The sequence below is a fragment of the Elephas maximus genome, chromosome 1 (assembly GCF_024166365.1).
Source record: "Elephas maximus indicus isolate mEleMax1 chromosome 1, mEleMax1 primary haplotype, whole genome shotgun sequence".
In the NCBI taxonomy this organism is placed as follows: domain Eukaryota; kingdom Metazoa; phylum Chordata; class Mammalia; order Proboscidea; family Elephantidae; genus Elephas; species Elephas maximus.
Window position 1 is genome coordinate 193239594 of NC_064819.1, and position 12358 is coordinate 193251951.

The window sequence follows — 12358 nt, forward strand, 5'->3', positions numbered from 1 at the left end:
CTACTTTCTTGATGATATTAAGTCCCCCTGTCTCTCTGCTCGCTGCTCTCTTTTATATCTCAAGAGATTGGTTTAAAACACAATCTAATCTTATAGATTGAGTCCTGTCTCATTAACATAACCACCACTAATCCCATCTCATTAACATCACATAGCATTTATAACACATAGGAAAGTTACATCAGATGACAAAATGCTGGACAATCACACAACACTGGGAATCATGGCCTAACCAAGTTTATACACATTTTGGGGGGACACAGTTCAATCCATAATAGACAGTGAGGAAGGAGAGAAGAGAGTAGTTGGAAGAAATATTTCAAAGAGAGAATCACTTGAATTCATAGGATTCAGAGCTTGGTTTGTTGTGGGGATGGTTTAGGGTTCTGGTATTAGCATTTCTCTAATCAATTCTGGGAACACTGGAGTAAGAACAGGTTGGGGTGGGGGAATGTTTGTTTTAGGTACCTGTAGAGCATTCTGTTAACTAAGACCTTCAGCAGAAAGAGATGATTAGTGCTCATATAGTCAGCACAGAGATGGCCAAGAGGAGGCTCTATACTGGCCACTTCTCCACATCTCCTTGAGTGACTACCAATTACTCAGCAGGCATGTATAGGGAAACATCAATTCAATTGACTGTGGATTCTCGGCAGAAGCCACAAAAGCCAGAAGGATGTGGTTCACTATTTTTCAAGTACTGAAAAAAAAAAACAAAACTATCAACCATGGCTTCTGTATCTAGAGAAATATCATTTGACGATAAAGGGGAAAATAAAGACATTCTCTGATGAAGAACTTAAGAGAATTTGTTGCTAGAAAACCTACCATTAAAAGAATCCTAAAGGAAGTTCTCTGTACAGAAAGAAAATGAAAATAGAGGAGGCTTGGAATTTCAGAAAGGAAAAAAGAACATAGGAATGGGTAAAAATAGGTCGAAGTCAAAATGAGTAAGTATAACAGACTATCCTTCTCACAAGTTTTTATATCATGCTTAATGCTTGAAGCAAAAATTATCAAACCACTTGATGTAGTGCTCAGTGTATATAAGGGAAATAAAGACAATTATATTTTTAAAAAAGTGGAGGGGGTAAAGATACTTAAATGGAAGTAAACTTTCTACATTTCACTTGAAGTAGTAAAACAAAAGTGAATTACAGTACGGACTGAGGAAAGTTACATACGTATATTGTAATACAGAGATGAATCACTAAGAGGTTTATGAAGCAATGTACAATACTCAAAAAAAACCACTATTAATAAATCAACATAGAATAAATGAATGAATGGAAATTGATTTTCAGGAATATCTAATAAAAAAGGCTCCCTTTCATCAACCAGAAAAAATACTGTATATAAAATTTTAAAACCATTGCAACTACATGTGACATAACTTTTTATAAATTATCAAATTAGGATATTAAAAATTTCATCATGCAAAAGTATAAAATCAGTGTAAATGAAAGATGAACTCAATCTCACTATGACAAAAGTAGAAAGTCTGGGGATTTGATCATCACAATCATGTCTTCATCTCATCATTTTATTCACGTTACTTTTGTTTTTTAATTTACTGCCTTTAACCTCATCCGAAAGAAGCCCTGGTGGCACAGTGGTTAAAATGCTCAGCTGCTAACCAAAAGGTTGGAGGTTCAAACCCACCAGCTGCTCCATGGGAGGAAGATGTGGCAGTCTGCTTCTGTAAAGATAATAGTCTTGGAAACTCTATGGGGCAGTTCTACTCTATAAGGTCTCTATGAATTGGAATCGACTCCACAACAATGAGTTTTAAACCTGATCCAAAGCAGCTGCTTTCCCACAAAGAGTCTAATCTCTTTCACCAGGGGGAATAAAATGGGGTTAAAAATGCAGCCAGACACAGCCCCATCTCCATGAGGTTTCAGGACGGAGGAGGATATGTGCAGTGCCAGAAGCTCATAAAGTTGGTTTGAAGGCAGGATTATCTTGCTCTCTGAAGACAGAAGTCATTAGAACGAGGTAGAAGGCTGCTGCATGCAGATCTCTACAGAGGGAATGAATGCCAGACTCCCCTTTCATTGTCCTGGGCTGTGAAGAACTCTTCAAAGAGGGCCGCTGCAGGCATGTGGGCCCAGGCTGAGGTCAGCTCTGCCACTGCTCACTCAGTGACCTCTGGTCCAAGCAACCACAACCAGAGAGAGAGACATTGCCTCTGTAGAAGATCAAAGCTCCAGCTCTACCCGCTGCTTCTGTTCACTCTAGTGCTGAGGAGGCTACTTGACGAGGGAAAGGGAAGGGGAGAAAAAAAGAGAAAGGCATTTTAGCACGATGTAAATCATTGCTAGGCACATAAGAAACACTTGGCCAAAGTTGCAGGCCAGGTGGCTAAAATGTAACCAGCCGGCTGCCTCTGCCACAGCTGCTTTCGGAAACACAAATGAGTGAGGAGACTGCAAAGTTGACACAGGTAACGAGAGACGCAGAAATTAAGTCTAGACAACGGCTCTGACCAGCAGAACTCCTCTCTAAGGGCTCCCCTTCCAGGAGAAGCCTTTGACTCACTCACCACAGCTGTCAAACCAGAGGTCAGAAGGAGGAAAAGGGGCAACTAGGGGCAATCCATTTTTTCTCAGAGGCGTTTGCTTCCTCTTGTTTTGACATCATTCCCCACAGCCTGCACAACGATGACTTCGGGACTCTAGGATGAAGATGCTAGTCACTCAGGCTCTGCGTTCTGCATTAGGGTGACCAACCATCCATGTTTGCCCGGGACTTCTCTTTCTTGGTTTTAGGGCTGAAAGTTCCACATCCAAGGAAATCCCTCATCTCAGGAAAACTGGGACAGTCGGTCATATCTGAGGAACAGCAAGATTATACAGCTGACTCTGATGTTCATGGAAAGATGACTGCAGCTGGTTGAATGGTGGCGGGCAAAAAAGGTATGTCCATGCCCTAGTCCCCAGAACTTGTGAATGTGACCTTTCTTCAAAAAAGGGTCTTTGCAGATGATTTTAAGTTAAGGATCTGGAGAAGGTCATCCTGAATTTCTGGCTGGGCCTTAAGTCCAATGACAAGTGTCCTTATAAGAGACAGAAGAGGAGAAAATGCGGAGACACAGAGGAAAAGGAGATGTGAAGTCAGAGGCAGAGACTCAAGCCACCAGAAGCCAGAAAAGGCAAGGAATGGAATCCTCTCTAGAGCTTAGCAAGGGAATGCAGCCTTGCCAACAACTTGATTTTGGACTTCTAGCCTCCAGAACTGTGGGAAAATCAATTTCTGTTGCTTTAAGCCACCCAGTTTGTGGTAATTTGTTACAGCAGCCTCAGAAGACTAACACAGAGAGCCTGGTGCTTGGAACACTCTCCCTTGAGGCCCCAAGATTTTTCAGTGAAGACACTGGACAGGTGGGAGGTAAAATAGGTAAAGTATTACTAAGTCAATGAGGCTGAGAAAAAGTGGAAAGATGAATCCTTAGGAGTCATCAATGAGTTAGGAAGACTGACTTTTTTTGTAAACACTGATTACATAAGAATTTGCCTTAGGGCAAAATATAACCAAAAAAAAAAAAAAGGCCAAATCTGTTACTCTCCACTCAGTTCTGACTCATAGTGACCCTATAGGACAGAGTGGAACTGCCCCACAGGGTTTCCAAAGATCACCTGGTGAATTTGAACTGCCAGCCTTTTGGTTAGCAGCCAGAGCTTTCAATCACTACGCCACCAGGGTTTATAGTTTATATTGTATATATACAAAGAACTTTCCATTTCCTAACCAGTAAAGCAGATGGGGAGAATTAATACAAAAAGCACCACGAATAATATATGTTGACTGTCTGACTGACTAACTGACCACCCTCGGTAATTCATATATCCACAGAGAACCACATATCCACAGAGGTCTAATGTTCTTGCCCAGTGTGTAGACATAGGCTGATTTTTATTATTATTTTTTTTAATTTTCATTCATGAATTAAATTTCCCAAGATAAGTCCCAAAATCAGAAAAAAATTTAGATCTATTACTAGAAGATTCCAGCTTCTGATAACATAGGATAGGTGAGAGGGGGATTGACCACAGTATCGACTTCTCAGTTCTGGCTCTGGTATTGAATAACCAGGGACTGTTCAGGTCACTTTACCTCTCTGGTTCGCATTTTTATCACTTATAAAATCAGGAGTTTCAACTAAATGATTTCAAAAATGAATCCCAAGATCCACAGGTAAGCTGCTAGCTCAAGTCCCAAGAACCAGAGGTCAGATGATGGCTGACCAGATGCAGGATCCAGAACGAGAGTCTTGCTGAATCACCCATTTATATACTGGTGGCAGGCCACACCCCCAAGAAAATTCTCTTTTGACTGATTGGCTGCTCATAGCAGATATCATCATGGAGTTGATTACATCATTACATCACTGCCAAACTACGTCATAACTGCCAAACCACTGAAAGTTATGGCCCAGCCAAATTGGCACCCAACCTTAACTGTTACAGCCAATTATTACTAAAATTCCATAAAGGCTAAAAATGGAAGGCAGAAAGCAAGTGCATGAAATAAGTATGAAATCCACAATAAAACAAATGCTATAGTTAGTATTTTAGCCCATTAAAAATAAATTGAAACCATCACAGAACACATTTCCAAATAATGTGACAAGTAGGGAAAAAAGTCTGTCAATATCCCAAAAGATTTTGTGTGTGTGTGTTCTGGCCCTCCATACTATGCTATACAGTATGGAAAACATAGGAAACTCTGGTGGCGTAGTTAAGAGCTACAGCTGCTAACCGAAAGGTTGGCAGTTTGAATCCACCATCCACTTCTTGGAAACCCTATGGGCAGTTCTATTCTGTTCTATAGGGTCACTATGAGTCAGAATCTACTCAATGGCAACGGGTAATGGATGGCAAACATAAGTTTATTTCTCACCTATTTGCTACAACACTACTAAGTGACTATCTGCTACAACCTACTAAGAACAACCAACTGCAACTTGTCCAACTATCCATCTTTTCTTTTCTTCATGAAGTCTTCTGTGGCCCCTAAAGCACAGAACATATGCCCCTCCTATGTGCACTCATGGAGTCCGTGAGTGGTGCAAATCGCTAATGTGCTCAGCTGCTAATCGAAAGGTTGGAGTTCAAGTCCACCCAGAGGTACCTGGGAAGAAAGGCCTGGTGATCTACCTCCGAAAAATCAGCCATTGAAAACTCTATACATCACAGTTCTACTCTGACCTAAATGAGGTCACCATGAGTTGGAATCGACTCCATAGCAACTGGTTGGTTGTTTTTTCCCGTGCACCCACACACCCTTGCCTACCCTAATATATTTCTTATGTAGCCATCTTTTTCTCTCCTTTAGACCACAGGGCCCTTAGTGCCGCTGATAGTTTCTGTTGTCTTAATCATTTTGTATCCTTTGCTGCACCTAACACACTGCTGTGCCTACTACATGCCAATTAAGTTAAATCGAATCATATCAATTGCTTGATTTTCTCCTTCTGGCTCTCCAGCATGCATATTGGTGGTTTAATCACTTCAAAAATTGGCTTCATGTGAAGATGCCACGGTGTTATTCACGAGGCTCCTCAAGAACCCCTATCCCTCTGACTTGCCTGTATACATAATAATTCTCTTCTTTTGACCACACAGTTCCATACTCAAAGGTGAATGAGGTATCTTTAGAAAAGCATTTCTTCAAGTGCATCCATTACCTGAGAAAGGTCTTAAAGTCTAAATAGAGGCCTCCAATCCAGGGATTCTCAACCTTGAGACTATTGATATTTTGGGCTGGATAATTTTTTGTTATTGGGAGCTGTTCTGTGCATTACAGGATGTTTAGCAGCATATCTGGTCTTTACTCACTAGATGCCAGTAGCAGCAACCTCAGTTAGGATACCCAGACATTGTCAAATGTTCCTAGGGGAGCAAAATTGCCACTGATTGAGAAACACTGCTCTCATCTTTTCTCGTTTGTACGTTGTTGTTGCTATTGTTAGTTGCCATAGAATCAATTCCAACTCATAGCAACCCCAAGTAGTACAGGGTAGAACTGCTCCATAGGGTTTTCTTAACAGTAGCAGATATGCCAAGTCTTTTCTTTTGCAACACCAGTGGATGCATTTGGTCCACCAACCTTTATGTTAACAGTCAAGTGCAAACCATTTTCGACACCTAGAGACCTTCATTAGCACATTGGAGGAGGAAAACACAGTTTATTATTACTTTGAAAGGTGTGAAGAGTCTTCTCTGAAGGGGGTCAACTGATGCAGGACCAGGGTGAATGGAAGATGTGCATTAGGACAAAAACTCCAGCCATTTCCCATTTTGCTAGCTCCAACATTACCCTGTCTTCATCTATGCCCTCTCCTCCCATGCAAGCCCATCTGGCTCCAATAATGCAGTGCAGAAGTAGGCTTACAAGCCTCTGCAGTCTCCGACTGGACAAAGTTTTCTGCCTCCACAAGGTGATATCAGTGATTTCCACCAAAAGAAGTAGCATGATATATGTCTAGAAAATTGTATTCCCAGCTCCATGTGGTCCTTTCTGGATACCCTACCACAGATTATAAGTAGTGGCAGCTACTTTATAAAAAGGAACAATGTTTGCCCCATTTTAGATTATCAGAATTCTCTGTACACCATTGTGAAATCTACTTCTCCACCAACAGTGGCATCACTAGGAGGGTGCGGCGGGTGCAGACTGCATCTGGTGACACTGTCAGAGGGAGTGACACCAAAGCGACTGCCTGTAAAACTTTTGTGCAGTGTTTCAGCAGAAATTTTATTTTTTATAAAAATATCCCTGTAGTTAGTTGTAACTATAAAAACATTTTTCATAAGCCCAGCTGACATGTATGGATATACCTACAAGGCTAAAACTCTTTGTTAATTTACCTTTTGAATCTTTAAATGAGCTCCGGTCAGAGCTGTCATTACTACCCAATTACAATGACACGGAATCACGTGATTTTGTCTGCAAGCATTACAAGCACGCGCTGTTGTTTTCCTTGCCGCTGGTATTTTTATAGTTGCTGATTTTGTCAAATTTTCTGGTGTTTTAGCTACCATGTTGTGGTCATTAGGATCTGTGAACCTATACCAATAACTTTTTTGAAACTGAAGTAGTAATTAAAGGAAAGAAGTAGCGATATACAAGAACTACCATTTACGAGTAACCTAAGTACCGAAAAGCATTACTAAGGATTCTGTATGGTCTGGTACCAGAGGAAGTCCATGGGGGAGGTGACACCATGAGTTAACACACTGGGTGACAACAACCCTAGCTACACCACTGCCTACCAAACTGTGTTTATTTAAAGTAACAGATAACAGATCGTAGAATTCCACAGCTAAAAGTAAAATCTAACTTTGGTCCTAAATTTCAGCCTGCTCTGTCCTACTACCATCAACCAGCGCAATGAACAAATGGAACATGTGACAGATTTTCCTTTTACCATTTTTCTTTCCACAAACCTCATCGTGATGACTATTGGAGTTGACTTGTAAAATGGTAAAACACAAACAAATAAATAAATAATAACAAGGTGATAGGAAGTGGGGGAGAAAAGAAATAAAGAGCCAGGATAATTTTCAACATGATTAATCAGCTCCTGGAGCCCTGGTGGCGTAGTGGTTAAGTGCTCAGTTGCTAACCAAAAAGTCAGCAGTTCAAATCTACCAGGCGCTCCTTGGAAACACCCTATGGGGCAGTTCTACTCTGCCCTATAGGGTCGTTGTAAGTCAGAATCGACTCCACAGCAATGGATTTTTCTAAATCAGTTCCTGAATAATCAAGATAAAAAGTGACAGGAAATACAAGTAATAATGATTGAAGAAGGAAGAATGAGCCACTCACAAGGAACGGCTGAGGTTAACACAACCTATGTATGATACTGTTTCAGGAGCAGAATGGCTGTTTTGGTACGACGTCCACTATGCATCGAGGAGTCTAAGAAACAAATTTTACATTAGGAAAGCAAATGGAGGACAATGAAATAATCCCTCCTCAGGTGACTGGCTGTCCACCATAAAGACATCACTGAAGAGAGGAAATAAAACCGAAATTACCTCAGAATTTGCCAAAACCCCAGTCAGAATAAAACAAAGTCAGATGGCATGGCAGCCTCGCATGCCTGGATGAAAATGACTAAATAAAACCAAATTTTATCCCACAAGAAGAATGGGTAAAACTTTTAACCAATTAAAGAAACTCCATCGTGATCAAATATGAGGCACATAATTATTACATGGAACAGTAAACATTTTAATTACATAACTAGATACAAATGTAAGGTTTTTGTTTTCTTCTTTTTGTGTGTTTGTATTTTTCTGCTTTCATGATCAGCGGCCTACTGCAGTGATTTAATTACCTCACAGTCAGTCAGTTAGTTAAGCTAGCTGTCTGAAAACTGCCTTTCACAATGCCCTGAACTGACCTGAAGTGAAACTCAAACTCACCCTTTGTACCCAGGGCTTTCCTGACAACAAAAGCAGTATTGGTTCTCCTTTCCCCAGATACCAGCCCTGGGCTTCTTTCCCAGTCCCTTCTCTTCTTCCCTAAGTCTCCTTCTTCTACTCCTTTCTTGCCCTCACTCCACCCTCCAGCTCATTCTCCACCAGCTACAAAATGGAAGGGAACTCTGAATCTGCCATCTTGTTTCTCTCAGTTATCATAGAAACAAGAGCATGGTGATCGTCATATATGTCTAGATACATAAATCCCTCAGGCCGTAATAGCTCTTACCTTGCTGCTACATCCACGCAAGTGCGGCAGGAGATCTTCCGATCACATTTGATGGTCATTTGTAAGTAGAGGAATCAGAAACACTGCCTGGTGGAATGAGCTGCTCAGTCACTCAGCCTGTTGGAAGAGATGGAGTGAGACCAGAAAGCCTTCAAACTCTGCCCCTCTAATTTTAGATCCTATTATCTTCTATGGACCAGGGCTTTAATAAATAAGGATGGACTCTCTCTCGAGTGTCTCCTTTGTCTTTTCCTCTGCAAACAAAAATGCATATGACACGTATAAAGGTTAGAGTTCATCTGAGAGATACCCGATACCTTGAGGATAAGAACATGCTAAGGACCTCTTGCTGGACCCATCCTTTCTAACCTCTGTCCCACTCTCAATTATTCTACTGGTACATTCAAATTTTCTATCAAGAGCTCTAAACATAAATCTCAGGTATTTATCTGCATTATTTTCCTAGGGCTGCTGTAAAAAATTATCACAAACTTGGAGGCTTAAAACAATAGACATTCATTCTCTCATGCTTTTGTTGAACAGAAATTAAAAATCAAGGTATTGGCAGGGCACACTTGTTCCTAAGTCTCTAAAGGAGAATCCTTCCTGGCCTCTTTCAACTTCCCGTGGCTCCAGATGTTCCTTGGCTTGTGTCTGCCTAATTCCAATCTCTGCCTCCCTTTGTCTTTACATGGCCTTCTCCTCCTTCTCCCTTCTGTCTTTTTAAAAGGCTCTTGTCATTGAATTTAGAGCCCACCTGGATAATTCAGGGAGAGCTCATCTCTAGATCTTGAATTTAATTACATCTGTAATACCCTCTTTCCAAATAAGGTCACATTCACAGGGGCCACAGGGTCATAAGGCTTATCTTTTAGAGGGCTACCATTTCTCCTACTACATTACCCTTTTCAAAAAGTAGCAACACATCATAATATAGAAAATTTAATGGTAGTGAGGTCATGGGGAATTGCTATTTAGGAGGGGAGATAAAATCAAAAAACCTCATTGCTGTTGAGTTAATTCTGACTCATAGCAAGCCTATAGGACAGAACAGAACTGCCCTGTATGGTTTTCAAGGAGTGGCTGGTGGATTCAGACTGCTGACCTTTTGGTTGGCAGCTGAATGCTTAACCACTAGTCACCAGGGCTAGGCATCAAGAATTTTTCTTGAACTATTTATACTATGAGATATTGGTTAGTTCTTTGAAGTTTTTTTTTGTTGTTGTTGTTAAATATATTTTCTGTTTCTGTTGGCTTGAGTCTAAGAAAATATCTAACATAATGGAATTTTTAACAAACTGATTTTGAAGTCTTCACTCTTAAAGTTTTCCCATTAAAAAAAATAGACGCCCAGTGTCTTAGTGTGGGTTCTCTAGAGGGGTAAAACCAGTGATACATGTTTAAGTATATAGAAAGAGAAATTTACTTCAAAGAAATGGCTCACACAATTGTGAGGAAATGGCTTATGCAACTGTGGGGGCTGGGAAGTCCCAAATCGTGGATCAGGCAGCAGGCTGAAGACCTCTGCTGGCGCATGGTTGTAGGGGCTGATGAACCCAAAATCTGCCGGTCAGAGGCAGGCTGGAGACCTCTGCTGACTCACAGGGTTGTGGGGGTTGATGAATCCAAAATCTACAAGCCAGGTGGCAGACCAGAGATTTCTGCAGGTTTATGTCACAAGAACTGGAGGTCAGGTGACGAGAAGAGTACAGGGTTGAGAAAAACAGCAAGCTTTGCCAAAACATTCATTTATATACTGGAGGCAGGCTACACCCCCAAGGAAACACCCCTTTCAACTGAGTGGTGCTCACAGCAGATCACAAAATGGAAGATGATTACATAGTGTCTGCCAAACCACTGAGAATCATAGCCTAGCCAAGCTCCCCATGATACTAACCATCACAGCCAGCATAATGGTTCAAGGGAAACTCTTGATATTCCTGAAAAATCACACACAAATAAAATCTTTTCAACAGATAACATCTTAGAAGTAAATTATATAGTAACTTGGTCCTGTAATAGTTTTAAAACACAGTGCCACCAACTGAGAATTGTACTCTACTTGTACAATTGCTCCTTCGATAGATAGATGATAGATAGATAGATTAGATAGACAGTCAGACAGACAGATAGATAGATGATAGAAGATAGAAGATAGATAGATAGATAGATAGATTAGATAGATAGATAGATAGGTAGGTAGGTAGGTAGGTAGGTAGGTAGGTAGGTAGATAGATAGATAGATAGATAGATAGATAGATAGATAGATAGATAGATAGATAGATAGATAGATAGATAGATAGATAGATAGATAGATAGATAGATAGATAGATAGATAGATAGATAGATAGATAGATAGATAGATAGATAGATAGATAGATAGATAGATAGATAGATAGATAGATAGATAGATAGATAGATAGATAGATAGATAGATAGATAGATAGATAGATAGATAGATAGATAGGTAGATAGATAGATAGGTAGATAGATAGGTAGGTAGGTAGGTAGGTAGGTAGGTAGGTAGGTAGGTAGGTAGGTAGGTAGGTAGGTAGGTAGGTAGGTAGGTAGGTAGGTAGTAGGTAGGTAGATTAGACAGATAGGCAGGCAGGCAGGCAGGCAGGTGGGCGGGCGGGTGGGCGGGTGGGCAAGCAGGCAGACAGATGCTGTTGAGTCAACTCCAATTCATGGTAACCTTATATAATAATACAACAAAATGAAATGTTGCCTAGTCCTGCATCATCCTCATGATCATTGACATGTCTGAGTCAATTTTTGCAGCTATTATGCCAACCCATCTCACCAAGGTTCTCCCCCACCCTTGCTGTTCATCTGCTTCCTAAAGGTGTATCCAAAGCAAGCAGTTCAGACAATGTTCTGTTGTGATCTATAAGCTTTGCATTGGCTGATTTTTGAAAGATCACCAGGTCTCTTTCTTCCTAGTCTGTCTTGGTCTGTAAGCTCCCCTGAAATCTGTCTACCACAGGTCACCCTGCTGATATTTGAAATATCAGTGGCATAGCTTCCCACACCATAGCAACACACAAGCCACCACAATATGACAAACTGATAGACAGGTGGTAGGTGCCTTCCATAACTTCTACAAATTATTTCTATAACTTACTTCAAAAAGAAAGCAGTCAGCTGGTATAGTTGTTCATTATTCCACAGTTTGTAATTCTCAGGAACTGCAAAATATGTGAGGCAATACGATTTGCGAAACAAAGACATAAACGTTCTTCAGAGAGGTTTGTAGGTTGGTCTTGTGTAGGTTGACTTGCTGCTGTGACTCAGTTTCTTCACTTGTAGAAAGAATATCAGCGTGTCACTCTCAGAGCGGGGAGGTTAGAAGTGAGAATCATAATTAAGCAATCGATCAGTTTGAATTGGTGTTTTCTACCACAGAGAAGGGTAGGAAGTGACAGATGTGTATCCTTATAACAAAGGATATGGATCAACATAGCCTCTGCTAAGATCAGAAAAAGAAAGAGGAAGTAGTTTAAGCTATAGTATATCAAAGTTAGATGAAATGAAAGACAGCCCTTTTTATGTAGAGATTTTTTAAATGATTTTTGAAGGTTGTAGAATCTATTTCTCTTGATCTTTAAATGGATCCTTATTTCATTTATGTGGGTGT